This window comes from Anticarsia gemmatalis, chromosome 7 (assembly GCF_050436995.1).
Source record: "Anticarsia gemmatalis isolate Benzon Research Colony breed Stoneville strain chromosome 7, ilAntGemm2 primary, whole genome shotgun sequence".
In the NCBI taxonomy this organism is placed as follows: Eukaryota; Metazoa; Arthropoda; class Insecta; order Lepidoptera; family Erebidae; genus Anticarsia; species Anticarsia gemmatalis.
The window spans coordinates 5,259,797-5,277,744 of NC_134751.1; positions in this window are offsets into that span (position 1 = coordinate 5,259,797).

Genomic DNA, 17,948 nt, shown 5'->3' on the forward strand with positions numbered 1-17,948 from the left:
GCAACTTATGTACTATGGTTAGGTTAGATGTGAAGACATCGCGGTGAAGATTTAGTTGATGATTTCTACTTCCTTTGTTTACCATTGCTAAGCGACAACCCCAACAAAGGTAGTATTATGGTAAAACTGATAGTATTCTAAAGATAGAAACGGTGGCATGTGATCAGGTAGTATCTAGCGAGCGGAAAACTGGCGGCGATGCAAATTGCGTACTTTGACTGGCGAAACACACGACAATTCGAGATATACCACACAAATAAATAAATGTTATGAATAGAAAGTTGTTATTTTGAATGTTTTATTATTCACTAATACTATTTTACAGCCTATGTGCTATTTTTGTGCACAGGCTAGATTACGCTAAATTTTTCACCAAAATCCGTTCAGAAGTTTTAGTGTTTATGGGTAACAAACATTCATCCTAACATTTCAAGATCTACAAATCTAATAATTTAAAGTTTCGCATTATCCACTATATTGAAGCATTCTTTGAATATTGCTCGTCTGTCAGTCTTTTGAGTATTATCAGATAAGACACAAAAAGAAAATACTAGAAATAATACTTCACTCTGATAAGTACACCAGCATACCAAAGATTGAGGCACAAAGCCTTACTGCAAAAACAATATATGCCTTTTTCAAATATTATCAATTTATCAGTAATTAGATCATAATTCAAATTGTGATCTAATCACGGTAATTTAAAGCTTTCAATTGACATAATTCTACGATTCTATCTCCTCAAACATTTTTTATGTTGTAGGAATTACTGTATGGAAAAACCACAATATAATCTGTACAGTCATTCATATATTATTTACTGTATTATCGCGTACATGGATTCATGAATAAGTGTTATCTGTTTCCTGTAAATACAACAGATACAAATGAATTAAAACCCAGTACTCTATACAATAGAAGTTATACAATTCAATAATTTCATATGTACTTCGATTAACTTGAATTATCTGCAAGCCTTATGATCTTAATGAAATAAAAAAAACTACCACTACAATTGGGGAGGTTGGGAGGTTCCCAATTCAGTAGCACACTGCGAGAATTGAGAAAGTCCTCTACTAAGAAGACGCCTAATGAACATAAAATACTTCGTTTTAGAATTAGCAAATCATTTTTTTTAACCCTCTGCTGTCCCTTTGCTGGTCAAGCGTCTCCTCTCAACCTAAGGCAGGGTTAGGCCTTGGGTCGACCACACTAGCACCTTAAGAAAAAAATATTTTAGGTATATTTGGATTCCTTTTTTTAATACAAAACAAATTAAATGCAAACATCTTACCTACGATATGCAACACAATGATAAAAAGAAAGTAATAGTAAAGAATTATTCAAATAATCATAATCTTAAACACAACTTCAAATCTCGCAAACCTCGGTACTCAAAACGCAAACCATCTTCGAATCTTACTAAAGTCTGTATCGCAGAAGTTTGTCCATTGAAGTGAGGCCGGAACTTGCAAGAGACGAGCAATCAAATTATTGTCGGCTCAAAGGCGAGTGCATAACGACCATACGACTGAAGCTATACAAATGATTTACCAACTTGGTCTGTACGAACAATGATGTTAGTTAGGCTTTAAGATTATAGAAAGGAGTTGGTATCTTAATTGTACAATGTACATACCACTTTTCAGAGACATTCCAAGTTTTTCAAAGACTTAGCCCAGAGACAGTTGCGGCTACCGGTCGGTAAACGATCTGTCAGTTAAGCAACCCATGGCGTGGTCAGCTATGCGTAGTAGTTTTTGAATTGGCCTTATCCGTACTTCGGACGGCACGTAAAAAGTAAGTCCCGGTTGACGTCTATTAAGATGACAGTCGGTAAGCCACGTTGAAGGCCTTCGAGCGGCTTGAACGACTTCGACACTAGATTGACCACTAGCTAAACGGTATTATTATGACGATGAGTACCAGTGTTGGTGAAGTTCTGAATATTTGTTTATGAGCGTGTACGTTGTTAGAGGCGGCTCTTACATCATAATTTAACCGTATCTGCTCATCCAGTACCCATTTTTCACATACTCAAGGAAAAGTTTCATAATGTCACGAACAAATAGCAAATATTTCAATTACCAAGAAGAGGTATACCAAGAAGTAACAAGTGGTTCAAGTGTTTACAAAAGTGATGCAGATAAGTGCAATATCGTAATTATGTCACAATTGGTACAAAATCAATGAATACTCACGAACTATTTATGTCTTAGTTATCATCGATATCAACTATTATTATATTATTATTAATCGATAGCTCTTATGTAATATTGTACTTATGTATTGTTATGTTACGTGCTCATACCAAATGTCAAACACTTTACTAACAAATCAGTGATAAGCACAAGGCTCGTTTCTGATTACTGTACCATAATGGTATATATATTCTACTAGCATTTGCCCACTATTTCGTCCGCGTGGATTAACCTAGGACAGAATTTTCATGCAATCTTTCATCACCTATTTTATCTCCTTGGGGGTAGAACTGATCTAGATCTTATACGCGGATGCCTACGTCATAGCATCTACCTGCATGCCAAATCTCAGCCCGGTCCTCCCAGTGGTTTGGGTTGTGCATTGATATATCACTATGTTAGTCATCTTTGAGTTAAACATAACAAACTTGGCAAAAAAAGACTCAATAATATCTTAAATTGGTAATTACAATAATCACCTATTTCTAATGGAAACTCAACTAAAAATTTTAAAAAATAACACATTAATTGGTATTCAATACGACTCGTATATAAGAGTAAACATAGAGTAGACATAGCTGCTTGCTGCAATAAAAATGATGCAATTTTTAATAGAAGATCATCTCAAATAGCTCTGTACCATTGCCATTTACACAATGTATACGTATATTACAAACACCTACATAATACATTTGTTCACTAATACATCGCAAGACAAGCATGAAAATCAGATGGCGCTTCGGTAATCAAACACACGGTACATACGAGTGCTTGAAGTGAACAAACAAAGACTGTTTGCGTTACATCTACTGTATTAACAAACCACTTCGATTTAGATTGAGAGATTCCTTGATTAGTTCCTACGTATTTTATATATTTAAATACGTTTTTAGTTTTCTTTGAGTGAGTTTGTAAAAGGAAAATGTTTATTTGTTTTGCCCTCTGCTTTCAGTAAATTATTTGTAGCAATGTAAATGTGTGGTCAATCCTATCAAAGGATCTTTCTTACATAAATTGCTATCCTTGACAAATTAGTTTGTAGAAGTAATTAAAAAAAGATTACCAGTATAGTTTAAAATCATGTTAAGACGACTGAAATAAATCAAAAGAAAGCACCATTCTGCTGCCACAACTTTAGCTGTCTGTGTCTTTATATAAGAGGCGATAAAATAACTACCTACTATTAAATTCAAGAAAAAATTATAAATGCCATAGTAAAATAAGAGTCTATGAATTAATTATAAACACAAAAGATTTTTTTTAATTCGATAGACTCTTTAAAGCAGCTCAATGTTTTCATTCTTAATCGTAACTTTAAACTAAGCTCAACATTACCATATCCGTTACTAATCTTCAAGCATCGACTAGGATTATAAGTAGTAGTTTACGTTTAATTAATACAAAATTAGAGTAGTAGTGCAACTTCAGACGGACCATTAGAGGTCTATAATGATCCGAACGTGCTTAATGCGTATCGGGCCAACCTAATTGGATTTGCAAACCAATTAATGTTGAACATTCCCCTCATTATACGTGTACATATTGTAAAGTCAATACGTTGTGCGTTGATTACTAATTGATTAGTTTCCGTCCAGAGAACAATATAGAATGGACTGCAATGGCCAGGATTGTCTTGAAGAAGAATGAACAATAAATATAGGAGAAGGAACAAACAGCTCATATTGTTAAAAGTTATTTCGTTTTTGTATGTATGTACATGTTTTACGAATAAACACTGTGTATGCTTTGATTTGTTAAGCCATAATAAGGCTGTGTTTTCACTCAAGCTTCAAAATTGATTAAAAGATATTAAACACTGTCTAACTAAGAGCTTGTACTGTGGTTATGTGTAAGATTGGTTGACCTGAAGTCTTTTTCATCAAATAAATATCTGCTTCCGTAAATTGTTTGTTTTCTTTTACTGATGCAAGATTTGCTGAACGTCGTCCGATGTTATTTCGCGGTATTATTTTTAAAGAATACTTATACGAGTTGAGTAAGTAGGCTAAGGAAAAACAATGCTGTGTAATTCATAATTAAAATGCATCTGATTCTGTGACGCACATAGGAAAATCTTAATAACTTTGCTATGTACAAAACGAATGCACGTCAAGATCAACATCACGACTTATATAAGGAAAACAGTACTTTTATTATTTATAGTAGCAATTTATTAATGTGATTAATATACCTGCTGATAGGTTTAGTGTTTGGAGGGATATTTAAAAAAAATACTTGTTTATAAGTAGTAGTCGTTGGTTGCTATCGGCAATTTACTTATTGGAGAATAATTTATAAAAAAAAGATTCCGACGAATTCAGAAATGCGTCTTTTTTCGAAGTCGGTTACAAATTGCTGAATCATTTATCAATAGTGTCAAAATAATATTCTATGTCTTACTCAATACTAAGGCCACAGAAAAGTATCAGAAAATTGGAATAGGGCTGCAGAATTTGAATAATTCCCGTATCAACGAACCAAAAAGCAATTGTGCAGGTTCAATTCAATAACCGGGAGCATATTAATCGTAGATCGATGCACTAATGCGTTTGCTTTGTCCTACGCACTCGCGCCAAATGCCGACCAATCAACTCTGAATACTGCCTTACACTAATGACTTGGCTTGAAAGCCTTCAGCGGTGTACAATACACGTATTAGCTATAGGTAACTGGTAAAGCTGCGTTTATATGAAGGAACAATATCTGTACTCCCGCATAAGGTAATTGAGTAGTTGATTGATTTTTAAAAATGATTAAACTCATATTTGTAGAAGGTTTAACTAAAATGCTCAGGCTATGAATTTTTATGTAAATAATGTTGAAATTGCAATTATGACAGGCTGAAACATTTTCTAAGGCACTCATTTGATACAAATGAAACCAAGAAACTGTGACATGACCAAACCTTATTTCTGTACTAAAATGTGTTTCTGATATTTCATAAAGGGGAGTTGATTAGACTAGTAGTCGAGTACCCTATTCTGTCTGTCTTATTTTGAATATTAAAGTTTTTACCGGTTTAGTATATTATTACATAAATTTCAAAAACAGTCCGCTACTAATATCCGTCTGTAACGCTTTCATAGCTAAACAAAATTTTGTCAAATTAAGCCGCTAAATGGTGCAAATAGGGGATGAATACACGCTAATACAGCACACTTCTTAAAAATATTAATTCACATCAGAAATCAAACAAATGAACATTATTCTTGCACATCACGGTCATATAATTATTTCGGTCAACGGAATCTTATCTTGCGATAACACTCATGTAAATGCGGTTTAGGAATTATCCGCCGGACTTAGTAGGTACATACATAATACACGATTATGTGGCGGTGCACTTGAACCCAACAGACTGTACGTGTATGATTAATAAGTGACGATATTAGTTGGTTACAAGAGATAATGCATTTAGAACTATGTATACAGTAGTACTTTCTTTTTATTGTGATGGCTTTAAAAATATTTACGTGTGTTTACAGAGGTAGTTAAACAAAAACACTATTTTTTCATAAAGGTTACTGAAACTGTATGTCTAACGACCGTAGCAATTCGAGTTTGACTTAATTATTAATTAGTAATGGAAAAAAAAATCTTATCAGCCTTAATCACTATAACTTCTAACTACATTACAAACTTGCTTGGTCTTTGTTTTTCTTATTCAAATAAAAGTAGATTTTTGTTGTTCACTTTAAATACTCTATTACAATTTTTCGGAAAATAATTCTGTGACAGATAGATATTTATTTTTATATGTATTTAATCTCAAATCTCAATATTTTTATGTATATAAAAATAAATTGATTGTTACATAATTAGAACATATCAAAAATAACTAACATTACGCAACTCCAAAGTACATAATAGTATGCTATCAAAAGTAACGCTGCATGACAATAATCTTTTGCGTTCCACGTCACGTGAAACAGTCGTTTATGTAAATCGGAAAAGTTTGAATGTTTATCCCGTACCATTACAGAAACTGTTACAAGGTCACGAAGGTCGAAAGGTCATTTCCTTATACGTGTATAAATAGTTTTATTGACTGAATCATCAAGTTGTTCGATATGTCCATGTGACATGCGTATCAATACTAAATAAACGTAAAAGTTGTATGTTCTTTGAATGTTACCCTGACATGGATAACTTGTGAAACGAATTTTATGAAATTTATTCAGCGTGAAGATAGTTGAAGACCCGGGTTCGAACGCAGACTGCTTTTGTTCTCATGGTAGATGCCAATGGAGATGCAAGGATCAGTTAGTACAATAAAGCTAATTTGTAAGGATAATAAAGAATTAAGTGAAATAAGTGGTGACAAGAAAATAAAATCTATGCGTAATGTACCTTCTATCGTACTCGTTACATACGCTTGATATTTTCATATTAAAGAACTTCAAATCACAGTAATAAATATTATTTCTGGACAAATACTAGAAAACAGTTCACCATAACTAACATGACAACTACATCAACAAACAAACACTCATACGTCAAGTTAAATGATATTATTTCCTTTTCCCCTGGCATCAAAGGGGGAGTATTTCAACAAGCCTATAAAGATCTTAATCTTCCACTGTTTTATGTTATCCTGGTACCACAAATGACTCTTTTTGCATAAACAAGAATTTATTTGGGGATGAGTAATTTCAGCATATACTTACTGTACGTTTTAACTGTACGCATACATACATAATCTATACTAATATTATAAAGCTGAAGAGTTTGTTTGTTTGTTTGAACGCGCTAATCTCGGGAACTACTGGTCCGATTCGAAAAATTCTTTCAGTGTTTGATAGCCCACTTATCGAGGAAAGCTATAGGCTATATATCATCATGCTACGACCAATAGGAGCAGAGTACCAATGAAAAATGTTACAAAAACGGGGAAAATTATGATTCTCTTATGTGAGGCAAGCGAAGTTGCGCGGGTCAGCTAGTAAATAATAATCACGAGATTTTCCTACAGAGGTAGGCAGAGTCCAGGGAATACTACTTAGTATGATCCTTGCAAACTTCTTTTGTTCCATCCACATTCATACATCCTGTCATACAGGACCGCCAATTACGAGTACTATACCTGACCGCTAGACATCACCGTTATAATCAGAGTACATTTAACTGTATAATTTTGGATAGTTGAATTTCACGCCTATGGCATTGCAATTTCTCGATAAGTAAATCTGTGTTATGTCATGAAATGTAACAATATTTTAATTTACTTAATCTAAATTACTGTATGACGTAGCAAAACCGTAGCGTTCGTAGCCGGCCGTAGCAAACACTGCGGCACACAGCGCTACGAACAACTTGTGCTACCATCAACAAATATTGTTGTTGGCTAACCAAACAACGCGCTTGCTCACTCGCATCAACCATGTAAGTTATGATTAGAAAATTAATTAAAACTTCATTCTTAGCATTAACACGGTATTGTTTATTATGAAAATTTTCTAATTAATATCTAATATAAAACTTTTTGTGATACGTAAAATTTTCCTTTCGAGTTCATTAATTTTCCGATAACCTGTGAAAAGTTTGAATATGTTTCAATTAATAAGGGTTTACCTGAGAATTTCTATTGTTTAAGATTGAGATAAATTAATTTGTGTTTACCTGCTTGCCATTTCTTGTGCAAGGAATAATAGTATTTTGTCAATGATTCATAAAATGAAACTATTTTTTTGTGTGTAAAGATTAAAGTTTGCGGTAATTAACACTTTCGTAATGTATAAAACACAAAAATGATTGTTTTTATTAGACGATATTGAAGCTATGCCTTTTGTACCAGTTGACATGAGGGGCTTATTGCAGTTTTCCTTTCCTCAATTCCTATAACCTGATAGAATAAAACAAGAAGCAATACGGCAAAATCTCATAAATGCTTTAGTAAACCGTCACTAGGAGATGCGTCTATAAAACAAGTTATATCACTCGTAGGAAACGTTAGGAGGTATAAAGACAATTGTAACGACGGCGGTCACCCTCGCTTTATTGTACTGAATTACGACCTGCCCACTTGACTTTTAGTGCACTTAATAAAAGGACAAGGATTACTTGTTTTGTGTTTTTCCTTATTACGAGATTTATGGTGAACTTTTTACTATTGAATCTGAATTGTGGTTAAACTTTAATAGAAGCTCAATTTTCATTACTCTTATAAATTAAGGTAAGTAATAGAGGTAACAAAGAACAGTCAATAATTAACTTATCGGTGTAAAAACTGATATCTTGATAAAAAAATTAAAGTAGACAACAATAACTTACAATTGGAAGAATGTCACCTATTCGCTAGCTGACATAACTCTAACAAGAATTTTAGACGGGTCCTACTTAATCTTAATATTAGCGTACATCTAATATTAGCAGTACATTTTAATGCAAAAAATTATAAAAGAAAAAAATGTACAGCTATTTCAAAGTAGCTCTGTAGTTCACTGTTTCAGATAAAGGTTCTCTCATCCCCCGAGTGCTATAAAGGAGATCACGGGCACTTCGGCTAATTAAAAGTAACATCTTACTGCCTCCATTAATCGTTTGACAGACGGGGAATGAGTGTGACAGTTCTACTTTCTATTTGGTAATGACTCTATTTTCGGACCTTTCGAAGAAAGTCTATTGGTCTTGACTTTATGAGGGCATTGATTTGATTAACGAAAAATGATTAAAAACTTGTAAATTGAATCTGTGACGTCATTATGTCGTATTTAAATACAAACTTAAATGTGTTTTTGGCGTATTAAAAAGAATAGCTGATTATTTTGATGATAGTCAACTATCCTACTTAAGCCCTGTATAACGTAGAAATAGTTTTATTCCTTAATCATTAGTTTCACGTAAAACCCTTAGGGAAGACGGAAAACAGGATGAGAGTAGAATAGGCATCAATCATTCGAAGTATTATAATATATATAAAAAAATAGTAATGTGTAGTCAGTTGAAACAGTTTTGTCAATAAACCGCCACCACAGCACTATCACCGAAGTACCACTTCAAACTCTCAAAACCGAAAGAATGTCATTTTGAAATGACAATAACGAGTTTGGAACGTCAGAGGGTCCATGCGCTCTGGTTGTAATAGTGACACGGGCCGACGTGGGTACCGCGTGGTCACCCCAGCTCACGCTAATGGAAATTCTTTCGTGTGGACACCCCAGTTTAGCCCGCGACAGTTTTGGTTAAATCGTTTTTGGAACACCAACTTTCCCGCTGTAAAATTTTTGATGAACTGTCCCGGCAGTTCTGTAATGTTGAATAGTTGTTTAAATGATACGGGTTTGCTATTGTTGCCTTCACAGTTCTGTAGGCATTTGCCTCTTTGTTTGGCCTTGAACTCATGGTTAAGTATAATTTAATTTGCAGGTTGCAGTATAATTTGTAGAAAAAATTGGCAAGACATAATTATGTATGTCTGACATAATTATGTATGTCTCGTATCCTTAAGACACTGATACTATAAAGAATAAAAATCATGCAGTGCTATTAAAAATCGAAGATACCAATATTTTAAGCCTTGCAATCCCCCCTTACTGGTCGTTACCCGCTAAGGGGCTGCGACGCCCCCTCAATCCTGCGCTGCTGACGAAGCATGTCTCTCCCTCCAGCCTCGAGTGTTTTGTATGGGCCATGAGTCCACCAAGAACTATACGAGGTAATAAGAAACCACGACTGAATAAATACGACAAAACAATAGGGTGATAAAATACGGTGAAATTTTGTGTGTGACTACAAAAATTAAGTGGAAGAAGCCCATATTACAGCACAAGAGTATATTTCGAAGCCAGGTAGTGTTTTTGTAATGAGTTACTTAGTGATAAAATTCATTCATTTGGTAGAAACCTGATTGTGATGTTTTTTATGTCGGGGTTAGTTATAGGAATTTAAAGATAGTATTAGAGGTATAACTTACTGTCGTCATGTAATTTTTCATTAAAATAATAAGCATTTAAATTAATTCTGACAAACTTCTTCACCTATAATACTAGCACTCATAATAAATTCGTATCACAATTCACGTTTCCCCTCATTTCCTCTATAAAAATTATTATGTATTATTATTTATTGTGCGTATTATCTGGGTTTTTGTAAATAACCGTTATCCTGCCGGAAATGACACAATAATTGATACATAATATACAATCGTAGAGTCAACCGGAATCCAATGATAAAAATATGTTAATTATCCATTATTTGCGGAAGTACAATATTTTTATTTTTACTATAAAAAGAATTAAATGTAGTATGTAATGTGTAGATTTTTAAACTGAATTTTATTGTCCTTTTGTTATTTTGTGACGCTAAATAACGTGTGAGCTCGTGACTTTTTAAATGTGTAGTTGTTATTTAAAATTCTATGTTTACGGGCTAGGAATCCACAGTGGACTTCTATATTTATTTAGGTCTAATAAGCAAAAGTGTACAATTCCACAAACAAACTAAAAAACATGCTAGCATTAAAAAATTATAAAACATTATTGGCTTACAAAAGCGCCTACAGCTTTTCGCATAGCAAACAATCCTTTAACCGCGACTCGCCGATTCGCAGGCGTTACGAAATAAAGGTATAGGGTTGAGTAAACTAACGATAGGCAAACTTGACTATGTCAACGCTATCAAAGGACTCAACTAAACTGTGCCCACGGCTGCCAGTGACAGATAAAAACGTCGGATTTGGTGGCGCGGTGTACCCGTGTCTTCGTCAGCGTATTTACTTACCCCGAAGCTGTTTGCTCCTTTACCCTTAACCTAACCTTTAGGGCTGCTGTGCAATTCACGGAAGCGCAGCGATTTCCTGCTTATCAAAGGTACGTTTGTTATATCACGAAGAAATGAAAATTTGGTATAGTAACTAATTTAACTTAAAGACCATAATGAAAATAAAACTATTTTGTCATCTAGGATACCTACCGCTTAGTAATTATAGGAAAAATCACATGCTTAAAAAATGCATTTGAAAATTACAGATAGTTTCATTTGTCCTGAGGTATCTGTACCTAAATTAAACGTTTTTTGTTCTTGTTCAAATATGTGAACCTTCACCTTTGTCTTATGCACGTTTATCAGATTGAACAATACTGCGGAATAGAGTTGCAGTAACCTGAAAAATAAAGTTCGTATTTAACTATAAAATTGCCTGAAAATTTAACACAAATTTTTCGTTTATAAATTGTGCTTTTCAAAAGTCTATAACTTGTTCTCCCGATCATATTGATTCTGCACTCCTCTAACACTTTACATATTGCTTATTTAGCATTATTTCATTTCGGCGTGCCGCTATTTGTCTTTCGATTTCCGCTGATATTGTTATTGTACACCTGAAAATTTGCAAATGCTGATTTAGTGAACGTGATAATATATAGCTTGTTCATCTTTCTAAAACATTTTAAATTTGCCGGTAAAAGAGCTGTCTGCGTACCTACAGTCTTGTTCGTTTTTTCATTTTGTTTGTCTTGAAGGGGAAGTGATATTACCAGTTAGATTGAATAGTGAAGAGTATTAATATTGGATTTGTTTCTAACCTTTTTTGCGAAGGGCTGTCGTGTAGTTCTTGTTAAGTATTTTAAAGTGTAAGATAGTATGTTTGTTGTGCCTGAAATGATTAAAATATACTCTTTAAATGATATACCATTTTGAAGATCTAATACTGGTACCACAACTATGACAGCACTTTTTAGTTACTGTTACGCTACGACTTTTTGTTGCAACGCCCTAAGTCAGCTAAATAACAAAGTGCAATTGACTTATTGAAATGCAAATGGTTCATTACGCAGTTACCCACTTTGCCACTAAAAAAATCAAATAAAACCCTCAAAGAAAACTTTTAAATCCAGCCACTGAGACCAAAACAAGTTTAAACAATTCGCGGGATCTGAAGAAAGGGAGAGTTGCCGGTCCGAGGGCGAGGGGAAAGTGGCGTCTTACGGGAAAGCTCAAGGGATTCTCTGTCTCCGCCACGCAGAGCCGAAACCGCAAAATCTCCGGGTTTCATCCGTCATAATTTCAACAAAAAGCCTACCAAAATAACGCTTTCGATACCGTGAATTTTTACAGCTTGAAAACATTTTTACAGCTATTTTACGACATTATTTTATATCACTGTATACTGTTATGGGCAAAAGTTATTTGTATTTACGATGTTGCACCTCTGCTGTTCTAAATCAAATTTTTGTGATCGACCCCTTTATCTGTGTGGCTCTTTAAACATATTTATTACTTACGTTAGTAGTTCAAATTTTCTAAATGGAAATGTATTTCTACTTGCGGATTTTGTGTATTTTCGTATCAAAATATAATAATCGGTGAATATAAAAGCAGCCGACTTATCTAGCAGCTTTCTAAAACTATGAAGCCGCTCAACCAGAAATTCGACACGTATGTTTTCTTTTGACTTCTAGACATTTACATAAGAAAGCATTTTTCTAAAGCAATTCGTGTAGGGATAAAATAGGATCTGAAAGTTTGGTTAAGAAATACGAAATATCAAAATATTGCGAGCTAAAATTATACGGGGTTAACACGTGCCTATCTCCAGAAAGTATTATTATCCTTAGTGCTTTAGCAGAGCTTGCACTGTTTGAGGTCGCAAGTCATGCAACACCAAAGTCAAAAAGTTATTATTAGCAGTTGAGTTAATGGATAACGGCCGTTTTCATTAAACTGGCAGACAATCCTTCATTTGCGAATGTTTAATTCCATTTTACATGTAGCAATAAAAAGCCGCAGCATTAATTCATGATCATTTATTTCGTATTAAAATCACCTAGGCCTTTAATAACTAAGTGGATACGAAATTAAGCTGCTTTACGTGCAGACCTACAAAAACATACCAAACGTAGTAGCTTAAAATTCATGTAAAATTATAAAACAATTTTCATAATGAATTTCGTACCCTTTGTGAGAGCTTTTGGGGATATCTATTAAAAATGTACACAGTATTTCGGTGCAAAATTAAACACTACGTTGCGTGTTTAAGGAATTTGAAATGATGGCGGTCAGTGAGGTCGGGCGACAGAACCTTTTCATCTTGATGCTAAATGGAAGTAGGTGAGTAGTCACTAATAATACATAACAAGACATTACGCCTGTTTCCCTAAAAGGTTATGTACAGACGTATTTAATTTGCGCAAAAACTTGCCTTTGTTATTTGGGATGAATTTTATTTTTAGAATATGTTTTAATTTAGCAATAAAACTTTGTTTATTTATTGCACTCTTATAATCTTTGCTTAAAATAAATTGGTAACCTAGCTAGTACTGCTTCCTGCAAATGTAGGTAGTAGTTAAATTACTAAAAAAAAAATTGCCTTTGTTCCTTCGAAAAACGCTGCCAAAATCCCACTCATATAATTTTAGGTTACACCACCCACCACGTACGAAACCACAAATTAAACATTCACAAAAATCCTGGCAACGAAAAAAAAAGAGCACATATTCCAAATTCAAGCTTCGTTTATTCTGTACAAATTAGAGCGGCTGTCAAACGTGGAGTAACGTCGCATTCATTAGGTTGCTACCAAACAGTATGCAGTCCATAGAGTTCGGACCACCAATGGCCGGGGTCCGGATGTTTTGCAATTTTCCTTTTTCTGCCACCCTAAAAGCAAGCTTTGATGGCACAGGAATTCTATGAACGGCCAACGTGAATATTTGCTTTGCTGATTCCCAAAGATATTGTAGCGATATGACGGGGAACGTGCCGATAGTTGTAAGATTACATTTTTGGTATATTGAATTTGAAGGTTGAGTGGAAAATGTTTGAAATAGCAATAACAGTAGGGTTTTATTAAAGTTGTTTACAAAATACAATATAAATAAAAGTGTTTGAATTTGGTTCACATTACTGAAACTGTTTGTTTGATGATTTACTTACAATGTTTTAGTCGAAAGTAATTCCGTATTTAAGAACTACTATTTCGTCGCGGCAAATCGATAATCATAATGAATGAATAGAATAAGTTTATAGTTTCTTTTTCTTATAAACAGTTCTCAAAATGTACCGTCTAAATTCAAAATCATAATTTTAATTAAATATAACATTCCCAAAAAGTTTTATAGGTACTAATTAAATGAATAAAAATCTTAGTATTTGCCCAGACGGCGTCTAATTTTCGAATTTCACCAAAGCTTTAATATTCGCTAGTTAAATATAACGCGTTATTTATCTTAGGAGTTGGCAATAAGTTTGAAACACAAGCTGTGATATTATACCACAGGCTGACTGCGAACAGACGTAGTCTGTAAAGTTTTGAAGAAAAAAGCACTCGGTCGCGTGGAGCTGAGTTATTCGAACGTTTAGAGCGTTCGAGTCATTTAGTTGACTTGTTACTGTTATTAAATGGGGATTTTATGATGCTTTGTTGATATTGACATTTCAATAACAGCATTAAACCCGTGAGTATAGAACCGTCTTTTTACGAAAATATGTATATATATAACATCCTTTCTTCGGCTTCTCTCATCTGTCTCATCCTTTGCAGCAATTAATGTCTATTAAAATTGTAAGAAGGGTGTTCCTCCTATCTGTATATTAGATTAGTTAAACATTATAAAAAATATTTTTTAGGATTCATATAAAAGTTAGGAGCTGTAAGTAACATAGTCCAGTCATATTAATCTAGCATTAAAACCATTAAGAATCAATTTGTAATTCCATATACCTACCATACATAAAATAATAAATCAAAGTAAATTACCAACCAAACACAAGCCCTACATTATTATTTTTGCTTTGTTTCAAATAAATCAAAACCTATTTCAGTCTCATGTGATTTCCCGTGACCTTTGCGGCACTCCTTTTACGCCTACATTCAATCCGAAGTGTTGTTTACATGTGATAGTATTACATTAACTCTGTCCCGAAAGTTACTTTTAGAAAGGTTACATTGGCTCACACGTCACGACAATAGGACGAATTTGTGTGTTTGATTTTACAATCGTTAAGGCCAGTTTCACAGTTTTATGACGGTACAACAGTAGATTTGTGACAGCGGATAAAGTGACATCAAATGTATGAAAATAACAGTCATATTCTACTTGATGAGCTTATCATTACTTATTTAAAAGTTGTGAAACTGGTCGGTAGAGATCTAAAAGGAGACTCAGTGTTTTTTTATCAAAATGTCTGCTGCTATTTAAATTCGTAAATGCTGATTTCTCTTTAATTCTTATTTGGTAGGTATTTCCTGTTCACCAGACGCATGCTACACGTTCTGTATTTACGTTTTCCAAAATAAAATATTCCAAAAATAAAACTCCAATTTGCCTTCATTACAGAAATGTATTACTCAATATAACTTCGAAATTGAATTCATTGAGCGCAAACGTTGTAAGGACGTTAACGCGTTTGTTGAGCATGCATCAATATGCATATGAAAATGAAATTCAGCTCCGGCAAGCTGTTGAAGCAGTAAATAAGATCCGGAATAAATATCCGGTGCCAACTGAACCCGGTGTTCTCTGTCTCTTTCTTGTGGTACAAGAGTGAGAGGGACGTAGCCACCTCGTGTTGATGACGAACTGTGATAGTCCCTACGGCTTCCCGCGAAGTAGTGATTGACAGTGCAATCGCTGCACAGTGTGCCAAATATTAGAAATGTTCAAGTTACATTTTGGATAAATTGAAAGAAATTGGTTTTGATTTGTATTCTGTATTTAGATTTAAAGCGCTGTCGTTCTCATGGTATAAATAAGATAGACACGCTGATGTTTTCTCGCTTAAATTATATTATAATGAACTTATTTTTAGTACCTTATTGTGACACTTAAAAGACCCATAAAGATTATGCTTTATTATACAAATTTAGCCCTCTTATGAAAAAAAGAAGTATACATACATAATTATTCCTAATTCATGTGTAAACTGTTCTCAGGTATCCATATAGCAGCTGAATGGAAAGCTTGTTTATTGAATGGACCGCGTAGGCGAGTATCTATTGATTTCTTGTACCGTATTATTAGTGGGCACACGAAGGGCGTATAATTACAATCATTATTTGCATTGCTAAGATCAGGTGTCAGTGAGACTAAGTACACTCGGTAATTAACCAATTAGGGTTTCCTGAATACTAAGCAGGCTTAAGCTTTAATGGTACTGTTGCCTATAGGAGTGACGAGATACTGCAAAGATAGACATAGACTTGTAGATATTATATTTATAGGTCATCAGCTGGTCAGCTGTTAGTATCAGAGTTCATTAACCCCGTGTAGCAATGAGTGTCGTAACGCAGATTTGCTTAATATTATTGAACACTTGCGAGAGGAACGTAAAAAATATGTTAACAGCTACCTACTTAATACAAGGACCGCCTTTCTTCTACACACAACTTAGGTACAAATAAGGAACATATATTTTTATTAAGTTATTCCTGCCATATTTATGTGCACTGATAACTTTTATCTTTACAAAAAATATACCTAGTTGAAATTTTTAAAACAAAAATATAAAACTTTATCCCGGTTGGTTGTAAATCTGCAACAGTGTGCAGCGTAACGTTGCATCGGAAATAGAAACGTTAGATTCAGTGGAGCGCGCCGAGATTTGGAAGTGAAAGGTTTCACGGCCGCTCAACATCGCAAATTTTGCTATGCTTTGTAACAGTCCAGATACAGTTCCGCTAGGAAATGGGAGAAAAGTGATTCGTATCAAAGAAGGAACTAACTGAATAATACAGATCGTTGTTTTATTTTCCGAAAATTTATTTTTAACAATTGTTATACTCGACTGGTTACTATTTTTACTGAATTTTTAAAAACCTTTCACACAATTGCATTGCTAAAACTTTGGCTGATAGAAATGGAAAAACTTGCATTGCATTGTATTGTATGTGTTTTATATGAACAATATTTCTTTTAACTGTTCACTGCGAGTTTAGGACCTCTAGAGCTATCCCAAGAAACATTAAATAAATGAACTCAAAATGTGAAAAAAATTCAATTCTATACTTACTTGCAAAGTTGTTTACAAATCCGGTAAGTAACTATAAACTTACTCTTCAAATACTATCTCAGAATATACTACACTACCTGTATTAACTATTAGCCAACTATTCCGGCTGAGTATGACATGAACTCATGTATTGCGGGCCAAGGCGTTATCTTACACTAATTAATTTTATTAATATCGAGACCGAGGAGTCAGACCTACCAATTTCGTCAGACCTACCATCCCCCCTTCACATTAAACAATCTTGAATCTGTAAAGAGAAGCTGTCGGTGCTTGAGAGTTCAAGTTATACTGGTCCAATGTAACAGGTGACGTGTAGTGATTTACTCGCGAACGATAAATCGGTTCGTACATTCATTATAGGCAGAAATTTGATAATCGTTTTAGTAATTTGTTAAGATAATATATAGGAGATTGTTGAGTCTAGGCTTATAATATGTAAATAGAGGTATACAATTAATAGCTATCATTTGTAGAAGATTTATTGTCTACATTCATTTGAAAGATTACAATAGTGCGTCGTTTCCATAAAAGTCTGAGTAGTAAAAAAGAATATTTATCGAAGGAGAGTACGGTTTTGTTGCCAAAGTGATAAGGAACCAGTTATATTGTTTATAATTAAGTTTTAAATGTTATTAAGTTTCAATATTTTTTGCTAAATAGTTATTTTTATAATTTTCAATCAACAATTTGAAAGTTTTTATGAACGCAAAGTTAAAGTTCCTTGAAAGTATTTCATAAGAGTCTCGTTATAACAAATGTGCTCTTCTACGACTATAACAATAATTTAATATTCAAAGTGAT